Here is a 13,855-nt window from a genome sequence, read left to right on the forward strand (position 1 = left end):
CAAAATTGTATCGAATCATGAAGGGTGGAATGATTGTTTGAATCTAGTCATATCATTTCATTATATTCACAATTTCTAAAAACTATTCATACTATAAGCATAGTATGCTGGTGGTTGGGCAGATGCGACCCCATGGTCTAGTGGTTAAGGACATCTCTCTTTCAAGGAGGCAACAAGTAACATATAGAATTCTGTAGAAAGTCGTATTTGGTGAAAGTCGTATGTATAGCTTGGACGGAGGTCTTTCATTTCTTTCGAGATCCACCTTACAATATAGTGTCAAAAAGCCAAAATAAATGAATTCTCAATTTAAAAAGACAAAGACAAGGGGCTGATCTTTGAATAGGAAAAAAAGTGGATCTGCAGGGTCCCAAATGAATTGGCTTATTCAAAAATAGCCTTGTTCTTTGGAGGATCTATCTCGTATTCGATACTGCATGGCTCCACTCTGCAAGAACTCTGAATCATTCTTTTGAAGCTCATCCTCTTCATTATAAATGATCTGCTTGCCCCGAAATGGCCTGGCCCAATAAGGAAATCCCAATTTATTGGACCTCTCGATACAATAAAATAGAAAGCTCCAAGGGTGCCATATTCCAGAGGCCAAAACTATATGATTGAATAAATCATCCTCTACCTGTTGCGGGTCGAGGACTTTTTCTCCTTCCCTGGATCTCTCGATACAATAAAATAGAAAGCTCCAAGGGTGCCATATTCTAGAGGCCAAAATTATATGATTGAATAAATCATTCTTTACCTGTTGCGGGTCGAGGAATTTTTCTCCTTCCCTTTCTTCAAACTCTGATTCATATTTTTCATAGAGAAATCTCTGATCAATGATAGAATAAGATCCATTTTGCATCATATCTAAGGGACTTCTTGGTTCGGGTCGAAGAGGCAATGTCACTCGATCATTATCAAACTGACTACAATCTTTTTCTGTCTGTGAGGATCCCACCAAAGCGTTTTCTATTCTAATAGGCCATGAACTAGATCAGAATAATTCTCAAGAAGTCCATAATAAGTGATCCCATTTTTTTATCGGGTCCGGGTAGAACCAAAGGTCTTGAGTAACCGATCCGGCAGAACAACTCAAATGATAAAGAAGTATCATTAATTTCTTCATGCTCGTTCCAAGTTCGAAGTATCATTTGTACAAATAAGAATCCCCTTTGTTATAAGATTTCTTCTTCATATAGATAGATATAGGATCTACGGGGCAATTACTTAGAAATACATTTTGTGCAACAACTCGTCCTATCTGATAAAAAAGGATCTCATGATCCTGAACCAATCTTACCTGGGATCATAAAATCCCAAGTTTGTCTATGAAGAGCATATCTAATTATATTAGTGTCTATATTTGATTTCTTCTGTGTAATACTAATTGATAGGGCTTCATTGGTAAGTGCTACAAGATCTCGTACATTGGAACCCATGGTTATAGACCTGAATCCATTAGTATGGAACATTTTCTTTTTCAAGTGACTCATTCACATCCAGATCATAAATATTTAGAATCCATATTATACAAGAAGACATTGCTTTTGCTAATTCGAATTGAAGGGTGATATAAAATCGGTATATTTCCAGCATCATATCTATAGTTAGTGCATTCATCCTAGTTAGAAACTCCAGCTCTGTATCAAAGTCACGGTCGATATCGTCACTCACATCAATATCGTCACTATCATCAATATCATCACTATCATCAACAAAAAACCCTTAGGCTTGTTATCCAAGAACTTGTTCAGAAATACCTCTAGAGGGGGATTGAGGGGACAAATAGAATATTTTCATCAGCGATTCAATGAAATATCTTGGATCTATGTTGAATCACTAAATACATGTATTAATCAAGCGAATTTCGGTGGTGAGGTTCGGCCTTAATAAATTCATTACATTGATATTTATCAAATTCAATATCAATAAACCCTTTTTTGCCTATATTCACTAGTTTAATCTAAACTCAATAGGTAAATTAAACCTTTCTCTTATAAATGAACTACTATGAATCTACTTCCTATACTTAGTATGTATAATATACTTATTCTAATTTATATTAGTTTCTATTAGAATTTATGAATTTAGAATTATATTATAAATTATGTGCTTGTTTGAGTAATAGCAATGAGATTCCCCACTATCATGCTCAAAATAGCTAGAATTTCCAGAAGAAGATGCCATTTGTTTAATGAGAAATAAAAAGGAATATAAAAAATCCGAGTGCCTGAAGCTGAAGCAGCTACTTTCGAAGTAGTAGAAAGAAAAGCAACGACTAGAGTGGGAGAGCCACAGTCGAAAAGAGGATTCCTCACTTCTTTCTCTCATTCAAAACCTTGCATGAGATTTTCATCTCGCACGGCTCCTAAGTGATAAAAGAAAGTAGATGAGTTCTTCTTTCTTTTTTTATTACATTCCTTGCATATGTATAAGACCAGATCTATTCGATTTCTAAAAAGGATTACTAATCCTTAACTTTTTTAGAAATTCTTCATCAGTGGTTGTGAATGACCAATTTTTATCAATCTCTTCAACGTCTTGGTTTCGTAGGAGCAAGTCAAAAAGATTAAGAAATAGAACCATCTGATTTGATTCGTTCTGAATAGCCATGAGATGATCATCTTAGGGTGATCCTTTTATCGACGGAAGCTCCTATTACACTCGTAGTCTCTGAAGGATGAGAACCAATTATGTAGCATCTACATCGAGAATTTAAGTATTATATATGTCATTAGTCCGATCTTTTGTAGAAGTTACTCGTAATAATGAACTTGCAAAATGAATCTGTTTGTCATAAAGAGATTCGTTGTTCCTGACCCTGCTTCACGTTAATTATTATTTGAATAAGTAAGAGTCATGTCTTGGTCCGAGTGGGGATAGCATTTCTCTTCTACATATGTCACGACACCATCGGAGGGCCCGTGACCGGCACTAGGGAATGGGTAGGCGTAAGGCCACCGAATCCCATAATAAGCCTGACACTCACAACTCAAACAAATCTCATCTCGACTTTTACTATTACTAACGCCATAATTTACAGTAACATTAAATTTTACACAATTAAATCGGTCTGCCAGAAGAAATAGGCGAGACCCGAAACTCAGAAAATTTACAACTGATATATCTACTATTACTACTGCGGAGAATCTAAGATTTACCAATTTACATACCAAATCAAATACATCGCCCGATGATGAAGGAGTCGGGTTACTGAATAAGAGTCGCGGGAAGACTAACAGTTACGCATCTAAAAAAAATAAATTGAGACTGTCAGTCTCGAGAGTGAGTTAAAATCAAATAATCTAGAGACTATTGTAGTCTTCACAAAAAATATTAATTATTCGAATCAGTATATCAAACCATGCATGTAAATACAATTCATATTATAATCAATACCGTAATAAATAAATAAATAAATAAATAAAATATATTTTTACTTTTATGGGACGAGTGGCTCAGTAGAACCCTAACCCCAAATTCTAGTAGCCTTTTGGCTCTTATAATCCAATAAGATTGGCACCCAGAGAGCAATGCTCGATCAGGGACCTTACCTCTAGTCTGGTCGCTTAAATATCCAAATAAGCCGGCGCCCAGAGAGCGAAGCTCGACCAGGGTCCTTAACTCTAGTCCGGTCACTTAATATTCATTATCTGCCCAAGCATTTCAGCTCTCTTATTTCAATAAGACTGGCGCCTAGAGAGCAATGCTCGACTAGGGACCTTACCTCTAGTCTGGTCACTTAAGTATCCAAATAAGCCGGCGCCCAGAGAGCAATGCTCGACCAGGGACCTTACCTCTGGCAATTTACTCAAATTAGCCTAGAGAGCCATGCTCGAACAAGGCAAAACTCATAATAATCTTGTTATATGTCCATGATCATTACCGGTGCGCAGGCGGTCCTGATGTAACCCATCAGGTGGCATGTTCTACGAAAGCCACATTCCCAAGTCGCAATCATCACATTTAAAAAAAAAATATCATTGTCTAATGAAATCATCCAACACATATCGAAGCAAAGATTAAAGATTTAGGGTAAAGCAATGCGCAATTCGTGAGGAAAAATAATAACGTTTGTATTATTATAATATTACTAATAATAATATTTATATTATTTTCAATAATCAATAATCAAGTGAAATCATTTATATTGCGATACTAATAATCATATTAAGCATAAATTCTAAAATAGCATATTAAAATCAGACTTAGCAATAGTGCAATGATTAAATGACTTTAACTCACAGAATTGGGCGACCTCCTAACACTACTCGGTGCCTCGGTTGGAGTGAGCCGAACAGACAGATCATCTAATCACGGAAAATAATTTATCAAAATGCTGAAACAATCGATCATTAATCCTAGGTCTAGACTCATAGGACTGACTGTCTAAGAATCTCGACTCGGTAAATTCTACCGAAAATTCGGCAACACCTCCCCTATAACACGGACATTTATCTCCCGTAAAACGGGTGCAGGACCTGCCAGAAAAACACTTCAAAAATCCAACAATCCAAACAACGGGAGTCGGGTCCCCAAACTTCACTATTTTTCCTGACTCCGCCATACAACACAAAAACACGACTATGGTAGGCAGTCCGACAAACAATTATTTTTGACTCACAAATATCATCTAATACACAACACAATCAATATACACACAAATTAAATCAAAGAATTCTAAAATTTCAGGCCAGAGAAAATTACCGAGACGCTCGGTCTCTCGGTCGACTCGCCTCCAGCCGCCGGAGTCTGATCGACGATCCGAACTCACCATCGTACTCGAAACGACACGCTGACGACGATCCCCGCTTTTGATTTTCCGATCTAACACCAGATCGTCCGGAGAGATTTGCGGATGATCTCGGCTGTCGATTTGCAAACGGAGCCCGATCGCTACAAAACCGGTGCCATTGCGAAGCTTGAGCTGAGGAGAGTCAGGATATGCCCTCCGATCGTCCATAGCTCACCGAAGCTCGCCGAAAAACACGGTTGCTACCACTTCGCCGGAACTCCCTCATCCGGCCACCAAAACTGACGCCGCCACCGCCAAAAGGAAGCTCTCTCAGGGGCCGATCGCCATCGAGATCGTACGGAAGGCCGGCCGAAGCGGCGAATGGCGCTTGGAAGCCGCTGCCTCTCTCTTTGTGATTCGCTGCTGCCGGCCTTGCCGCCAGACACGTGCGGCGGTCGCCCGACGATCGACACAGACTCCTCTTTCTTCTTCACGAGCGACGCCCCCTCTCTCTCTCTCTCTCTCTCTCTCTCTCTATCTTCTTCCCCGATTTTCTTTCCTTATTACAATTTGGTCCCTCAACTTTCTTAATTACTTACAATTTCATCCTACAGAATTCCAATTTAACCCCTAAACTTTCCTTTATCCTTTCAATTAAGCCCTTAACTAATTAATTTGGGCCAAATTAGAATTATTGAAAATACACAGTTACATAAATACCCCTGACCGACATATTTATTTACAAAAATACCAAACTCACAAATTTCCATTAGAACCCCATAAAAATAAAATTATACTTTTAATCCTTATTTCAAAATAAATTTTCAATTTAGTCCTAACACACAATTAAATTAAATAACCAATTTACTAATTATTTTCCAACTTAAATTTTAGTACCACTAGTTAATTAAAATACCAATTTCCTCAGAGTTCTTTTATAAAAACATCCTTTACAATTTCTTGCAAAATTTTCCAATATATACAATTTTATTTATACATATACATATACATTGGGGAAAAATTAGAATAACCAAAAATATAATCTACCCTTCAAATAATTTACTTAATTAATTTTTAAAATTTCAAACTAATTGGGTATAGAAAAATAATTCATTTAATTGACTAATATTAAAATTTTCATTATATCATTTCAAATTAAACCAAATAAAAATGAAGCTAAAATTAACTTAAATAAAAACTCATTATTAAATATATAAAAATTCCGGGTATTACAACATGTCTATAGAGATTTGAAAAATCCAAGCATCTAAGAGATAGATAGAGAGGTGGGAATTTTTTTAATGAACCGCACTCCTTCATATATGTCAGGAGTCCATTTATGAAAAGGGGCTGGGGAAAGCTTGAACCCAATTCCTATAGTGATGAATATAAGCACAATTGAAATTCCTGGGGAGTTATACATTTGTGTATTGATAAGGTCATTCACTATTTCTTAAAGATTGATCTCTCCCTCGGATGAACCATATAGCCAAGAGAAAGCATAAACCATAATAGAAGAGCTCACCCATGAGTAAATATTTCATAGTAGCCTCATTAGACCGTACATGTTTCTTGGTATATTTAGATAATAAGTAGGAGTATAAACTGAAACATTCTGGAGCTACAAAGACAGTTATTAAATCGTTAACACCGCATGAAAAATTTCTCCTAGAGTAGTTGTTAATACGAATAAGAGAAACTCTGTTATAGCCATTTATGTACATTCAATTTACTCTATGGATAGAGGAATACATAAAGTTGAATATAGTAAAATAAGAAATTGAAAGATTTCATTGAAATTGTTCATTTGGAAATTTTCTCGAAAAGCTAATCATAGGTTTTTCTCCCCATCAGAATAATAGGGTCGTTATACTCATTACTAAACTTGTTGAAGAGATGAAATATAACCAAGATATATCTTTTTTATCAGAGATTGAATCGATCATCAGAAGAAGAACTAGGCCAAAAATTAGGATACATTCTGGGAAAATAAAATTTCCATCAAAAAGAAGCAAATGAAAGACTTTCATAAAAAATTTCGTAGAATCGAGAATGAAGTTCTAATTCTATACATGCTAGATTATGAATTAGTAATTGCATCAAATCTCTAAAAAAAGTTCCAATTGTTTCAAACTTTCTCTTTTTCTTTTGGAACGGGATATTTATGGAATCTCCATAAATAGGATGATCAAACCTTATTTCATGACATTTACCTCTTTCTTATTCTTAATTAACTCCTTGAGAGGGCTTAATTGATCTATGATTTATGTTTCATCTTTTGCTTCCTTTTCCTTTATTTCGAGAAACATAGTGATCAATTCTGATTCTTTCTTTTTCTATTGATTCTTTCCCGATCGAGATATATGACTCCATGAGTCAATTTGTCTATGCAGATCATGTTCATGGGTTAACGAAAATGTGCAGAAGCTATATTTGCCTCTGCCATTCTATGAGTCTTTTTCTTTTTATGTATGAAATCACCACTCCCTTTGGCAGCATCCATCAAATCGAAACTTAATTTGAAAGTCATATTTCAGCTTGGACGTTTTGGGGATGCCCTTAATGACTAATGAAAGGCAAGTGCTTTTCCTTGTGTCGATCCTATTTCAACGGGAACTTGATGAGTTGATCTGCCTACACGTCTTGCTTTTACTACTATATCGAGAGTTACTCCACGTATTGCTTGATGTAAAATAGATAGTGGATTTGTTTCTGTCTTTTGTTGAATCTTGTTCATGGCTCGATAGATAATTTGATAAGCTAATGGTTTTTTTCCGTGTTTCAGAATATGTTTAACCAGCATGTTAACTAATCGATTACGATAAATTAGATTAAATTGCAGTTTTTTCTTCTGCAGTACCTCAACGTGACATGAGCGTGCAAGGGTTCTCAAGAATTAGTTTTTCCTTTCATAAGGGCTAAAAAAATCATTTATTTTTGGCTTTTTGACCCTATATTGTAGGGTGGATACAACTTTCCACAGAATTCTATATGTATCTATGGGATCAAGTATGGAATTTTGTTTATTCACTTTAAATTAAGTATCTATTTCCCTCCCTTTCCTGCTAGGATCAGAAATCCTGTATTTTATATATCCAAACGATTGAGTCCTTGGGTTTCCAAAATAATGTAAAAAGAAGTGCTTCAAATCATTGCTATTTGACTCGAACCTGTTATGAAAAAGTTAAGGCATTTTGAATTGTTTGTTGACACGGACAAAGTCCAGGAAAACCTCTGAAATTATAACAATATTAGACCTTGGACATATAATAGTTCTGAATCGAATCTCTTTAGAAAGAAGATCTTTTGTCTTATAGTAGCCTACTCCAGTCCCCTTACGAAACTTTCGTTATTGGGTTAGCCATATACTTTACATGTTTATAGCGATTCACATGGCATCATCAAATGATATAAGTCTTGGATAAGAATCTACAACGCACTAGAATGCTTTTGTTGACGATCCTTTACTCTGACAACATCTAGGGTCCCTCGAACAATGTGATATCTCACAACAGGTAAATCCTTAACCCTTCCCCCTCTTACTAAGACTACAATATGTTCTCATGAATTATGGCCAATACTAGGTATATAAGCAGTGATTTCAAATCCAGAGGTTAATTATACTCTAGCAACTTCACGTAAGGTAAAGTTTGTTTTTTTTTATAGTGGAAAAGTTGACAGATAACTCACCCTTACAGCCACTCTACAGAACCGTACATGAGATCTTCACCTCATACGGCTCCTCGTTCAATTCTTTTGAAGTCATTGGATCATTTTCTTTATTCTCATCTGATTAATTAGTTATCTATCAGACTATGGAGTGAATGATGTGATCAATTAATATTCCATCCTTTCTTCAACTTGGAATAATTCAAATCAAAACAATTTTTTTTCATATAAAGATAAAAAATACAGATTCGGCCCCCTAATAATCATCTAAGAAATTAGCCACTTAATCCCTATTTCATGGCCACATATCTTTCAGGCTAAGGAATGGGAAACATTTCTCCTATTACACGAATCTAATTTTCATTTCATCCGGGAAAAGCCATCTTTTTGTCAACAATACCTTTGTCATTTGATCCAATAGCATTACATTAGATAGTAACAGATTTAATAAATACTGATAACTCACGGTTAGAGTATTCGAACGGAAAAATCCATTAGATAATGAACTATTTATTCTAAGCCATCTCTGGCAATGAATCAACAATTCAAAGTGCTTTTCTTGTATATTTTTTATAAACCAGCATTTATATATAGATGTAGGAGGATCCGTTTGGGAAGTAAGAAGCCCCTTTGATATCTCTTCATCTGCAAAGAATTCTCGATGTGAAAACACAAAGACAAGGGGCTGATCTTCGAATAGGAAAAGGAGTAGATATGCAGGGTCCCAAATGAATTGGCTTATTCGAAAAAAATCCTTGTTCTTTGGAGGACTGATGTGCGTAAAATACACATATCTAAATGGACTTTTTAAGATTGATTTTATGGACATTTGGATGTGAATTGGTCCCAACACTCACCCTATACGTATGTTTGTGTGCATTAGGTCCAAAAGAGGTCAAAAGATGATAAAGGAAAGAATTGGAGCATAATTGGACGTCAAAGCTGCCGAAACGAGCTAAGTATGCCCATGCGGAAGGTTAACACGACTGTGTTGGATTCAACACTGGTCGTGTTGGATGCCTCAAACATGAAAGAAAAAGAAGCTTTTAGGGAGCACGGCCACAGAGAGTAACACGGCCAGGAACACCAGCCCGTGTCCCAAACACGGACAGGAACACAGCCGTGTTGGAGGCGACAGAGGGTATTAATTAAAAGAATGAAGAGAGGAAAGGGAGGGGGCGGCTAGGGTTAGAACGTCCCAAACCCTAATATTTCTCTCTTTAAGAGTTTTCTGAGCTGAAACCAAGAGAAAAGGAGACTTGGATCAAGGTTTCAATCGGATTCTCTTCAAAGATTGAAGATTGGGCAAGGTTCGTTGATTGGTTTTCAAATCTAGTAAGAGGAACAAGCATCGATTCAAGATTGAGCAAGAGGAATTGGAGATGTTTACTCTCATCCAAGGGTGTAATCGGGTTTTCTCTACCTTTACTCATTGTTGTAATTGAATTCTTGTGTATTTTGATAATGAACATGATTAGCTAGATGGATTAAATCCATTGGGATTTCTTTACTATGTTGGCTTAGTATTATATTGTTGGATTGTTTGGATTAGTTTTGTATTCTTCTTGCTTTCAGTATTAATAAGATAATGCATTGTTCATGAGATGTTGTGAATTGTGTGGTTAGATTGCTTTGTGTGATTGAGAAGTCCATTTGGCAATTGGAATTTTGAATAGCAAGAACTGGTTAATAATCGCTTAGAGATAAGGATAATTAACTAGCCGGATTAAGAATTAACAAAGCTTAATAGAGGCAGATTAAAGCTTAATGCTAATTTAAGAATCAATCGTTAGGAAGAGATTCCAACTTTAGGTTATTAGGTTTAGAAATTCGGTTATCTCGAGAGAGAAACCGAATTCGGTTAAGAATTCATCCATGGGTAGCATAATTAGACTGACTGATCCTTTATCTTTTGTTTGATTGCCAACTAGTTTAGATTCCCTTTGGGTTTGTCTTCTTGTCTTGATTATTTCGTTTATCAATTACTCTTGCATCTCCCTTAGGACTTAGCTTGTAGCTATTAGTTAGTTTAGAAATTATTTATCGCTAATTTTAGGTTAATATAACAAAGAACAAAGGAGTAACTCTGGGCTTTCACTTTCCTGAGGAATACGACCTTGATACTCGCCATTAGTGCTAGACTGCATCGATAGGTACACTGCCTTAGATTGTAGCTAACACGAGTAGCACGCATCAAGTTTTTGGCGCCGTTGCCGGGGAATTGTTGAAAACTAGAGTGAAATTTGCTATTTGTTAATTTAGCCAATTTTTTTTCTTATTATTTTATGATTTTTATTTTTATTTATTTATTTATTTTATTTTATTTGTACATATTTATTTAGTTTAAGTTTATGATTTAGATAGTGAATGATAAGGAGGTTCAATGCTAAACTCAAACTCTTTGTATGATGCATTGGAAAATGGGATTAGGAACCAAGAGAGTGCTAAAAATTGGGATACCCATGCTTCTTTAGAAGCTCGAGTGGAATCGTTTTGCAGGGCTACAGATCAACTCTCCACTCCTATCCTTTCATCTCAAGTTTTTTGTGAATTTTGTTGTGGTTTACATTTGAGTAATGATTGTCCATTGTATAGTGATGTTGCTCATTGTTCTTATAACTATGAATAGGTGAATTATACGGGAAGTTGGCCAAATGACTCGTATGGAAGCATCTATAATCAAGAGTGGAGCACTCATTCACCCTTTGGATGGAGCTTATATGGCCCAGAACTACCAGAATCTCAGCAACCACATCAGCAGCCTAATCTTGCACCTTCAACTCAAGATGATGAGTTAGTGTCAGAGGAGCTGATGATGCGGTTCATTACAAGTCTTGATGATAGATTCCAACAAACAGAGAGGGTACTTGAAAGTCAACAAGCCTCAATTAAGAATATAGAGCATCAAGTAGGCTTGATCTTCAAGTTACTAGCTGAAGAGCAATTGGAAACTCCATCAAACGCTACTGAATCCGAGGAGCATTTGAGCGCTATCACTTTGCGTTCAGGTGAGAATTTTCCTGGTTTATCTACTATGTTTGACGATAATGCTTTTGTGCAGGACGATTTCTTGAACATGGAGATAGAACCAGAAAAGGAAGAGGCAAACATTATTCCTCTGAAAGACTATCAACAAGAATGTACAGTAGATGATGCTGAGTTGTAGTTAGAGGAATTGTTGGTAGATTTTCCACAAGTCCCTTCGATGATGGAAGATGAGCATGAGTTATCTAATGAAGAAGTCTTGGAGGAGCTCGAGTTTCTTCTAGCAAGTGAACCAAGCCAGGGACTGAAGAAAACCATCGACACTCCTGAAGAAATTGCTTAACCATCGATCCTTCCAATTGTTGAAACTCCAGCTTTCAAATTGGAAGAGCCCCTAGAGCATCATGACTACGTTCAATTATACGAGGAGCGAGTTTTGCCCATCATACTGGCAGCTTGCTTGATAGTCGGGAAGAGGAAGTCGACGATTATCCCTTTAAGCGGATACTTGACGCCATTTGCTTGGAAGAAGGATGGATGGCCATCAATCCCCACCATTTGCTTTTCACCATGAGTCCAGCTAAGAAGACTCATCACATAAAAAAGAAGCGCTTTTGGGAGGCACCCCAAATTTTATTTTATTTCTTTTTCATTTTTAATTTTTTTTACCCTTTCATCTTGAAACATTTTATTAGTTTTAGTTTTCATATTTTATTTAATTTTTGTTTCAGTTTTGATTTTAATTCCTTATTTTATTATTTGCAGCCACTCCTCTACCACAGACTAACCACCACCCTGATATCCCTAATGATACACATCTTTTCACTCCGGAGCCGTAGTCAGGGCGGTATTAGTTCTTTTCCCTTTTGCATTTCTTATATTTTGTACAATGAGGACAGTGTGTCCTTCAAGAATAGGGTGGGTGATATTTATCACATCTCAGTAATTTTTTATTCTTTGTGCAATTTTTTATAAAATTTTAAAAATTTTTCACTTTGTTTCGATGCTCTTACTATTGACTTGCTTTTGGAAATCCTGTTTATGTCCATGTGATCGGGTAAAACCGATAGTGTTGAGTCTTGCGAAAGAATGTAAGATAATTAGTTTGAGTTTTGCACTAAGTTGCTTTGGTTTATTTAATTCTGTTTTGATGATTTTTGTTTGGAACCTACTCAAAAGCACACTTGTGAGAAATTGAGCCTAAATTGTAAGCATACACTTTATATGCTTGTATTTATTTCTTGTTGAGAGTGCCAATTACTGTCTTTACTTTTAGAACTTGCTCGGTAATGCTTATGAGGGCCACAAGGAGAGTTTAACACTTTGATATGATAGAGGCACTTAGGTTTTTCATTCTAGCCAAATAGCCTTCATTCGTTTATTGATTCTGTAGATAACCCTCTCTTTCACCATTCGTTTAACACTTAGTTTTATTCTGCTTTGGGTTATGATTCTGCATATGAGTTGTTTTTATTGGGACTTTTTGTCTTGGGAATAGTATGGAATCTTATAGTAGCTTTCTTCAATCCAAAAGAAATTCACTATATTATGTGAATGTTCTTCCCTTATGAAAAAAAAAAGAAAGAAAAAAAAGTAAATAGAAGAATAAGAGGGAAAGGTGATGAAAAGAAAGAAAGTAAGTAAGCTAAACATTTTGACTTGATTCCTATTTCCCACCTTGGACTACTATCCATTGTTTACCCCTTGTGATCATTGTGACTTGTGTGCATGTCATGTATTTCATTGCAGAACACTATAGGTTCAACTCTGACCAAATTTACCTACCCCTACCTAATCCCTATTACAACCCTTATAAAGACCTCTTGACATGGTTATTCACTCTCCATAAGTTGTAAAATTAGGATTTAAGAGCAAGCATATAGTAAGTAAGGCAGTAGTTGATGCATTGAGCGATTAAACACTACCCTTTAAACACTTTGAGTGATTCAGAGTGAATCTGGTGAGGAGTTGGTTTTGAATAATTTTGTTGAGACAATATTTTGTGAATTATAGGCATCTTAGTTGTGATACTTGAATTGATTGCTTCTTTTCTTTTTGTTTGACTTACGCTTCTTAAGGATATGTGCAGGAGCTCTCTAGCTTGTCTGTCAGTTTAAGTATTATTCCTTAGTGGTTTATGTTCCTTATTTTACTTTTGATTGCTCAAAAACTTGATGTGTGCTACTTGTGTTAGCTACAATCTAAGGCAGTGTACCTATCGATGCAATCTAGCACTAATGGCGAGTATCAAGGTCGTATTCCTCGGAAAAGTGAAAGCCCAGAGTTACTCCTTTGTTCTTTGTTATATTAACCTAAAATTAGTGATGAATACTTTCTAAACTAACTAATAGCTACAATCTAAGTTCTAAGAGAGATGCAAGAGTAATTGATAACTAAAATAACTAAGGCAAGAGAGCAAACCCAAAGGGAACCTAAACTAGTTGGCAATCAAACAAAAGATAAAGG

At 35.9% G+C, this 13,855-nt stretch overlaps 1 pseudogene; it reads right to left on the bottom strand.

The window, feature by feature from the left end:
- Positions 1-2,105: 2,105 nt before the first annotated feature.
- LOC125370961 lies at positions 2,106-6,813 on the bottom strand (annotated as a pseudogene).
- Between the last annotated feature and the right edge of the window lie 7,042 nt (positions 6,814-13,855).

The sequence above is a fragment of the Ricinus communis genome, chromosome 8 (assembly GCF_019578655.1).
Source record: "Ricinus communis isolate WT05 ecotype wild-type chromosome 8, ASM1957865v1, whole genome shotgun sequence".
In the NCBI taxonomy this organism is placed as follows: domain Eukaryota; kingdom Viridiplantae; phylum Streptophyta; class Magnoliopsida; order Malpighiales; family Euphorbiaceae; genus Ricinus; species Ricinus communis.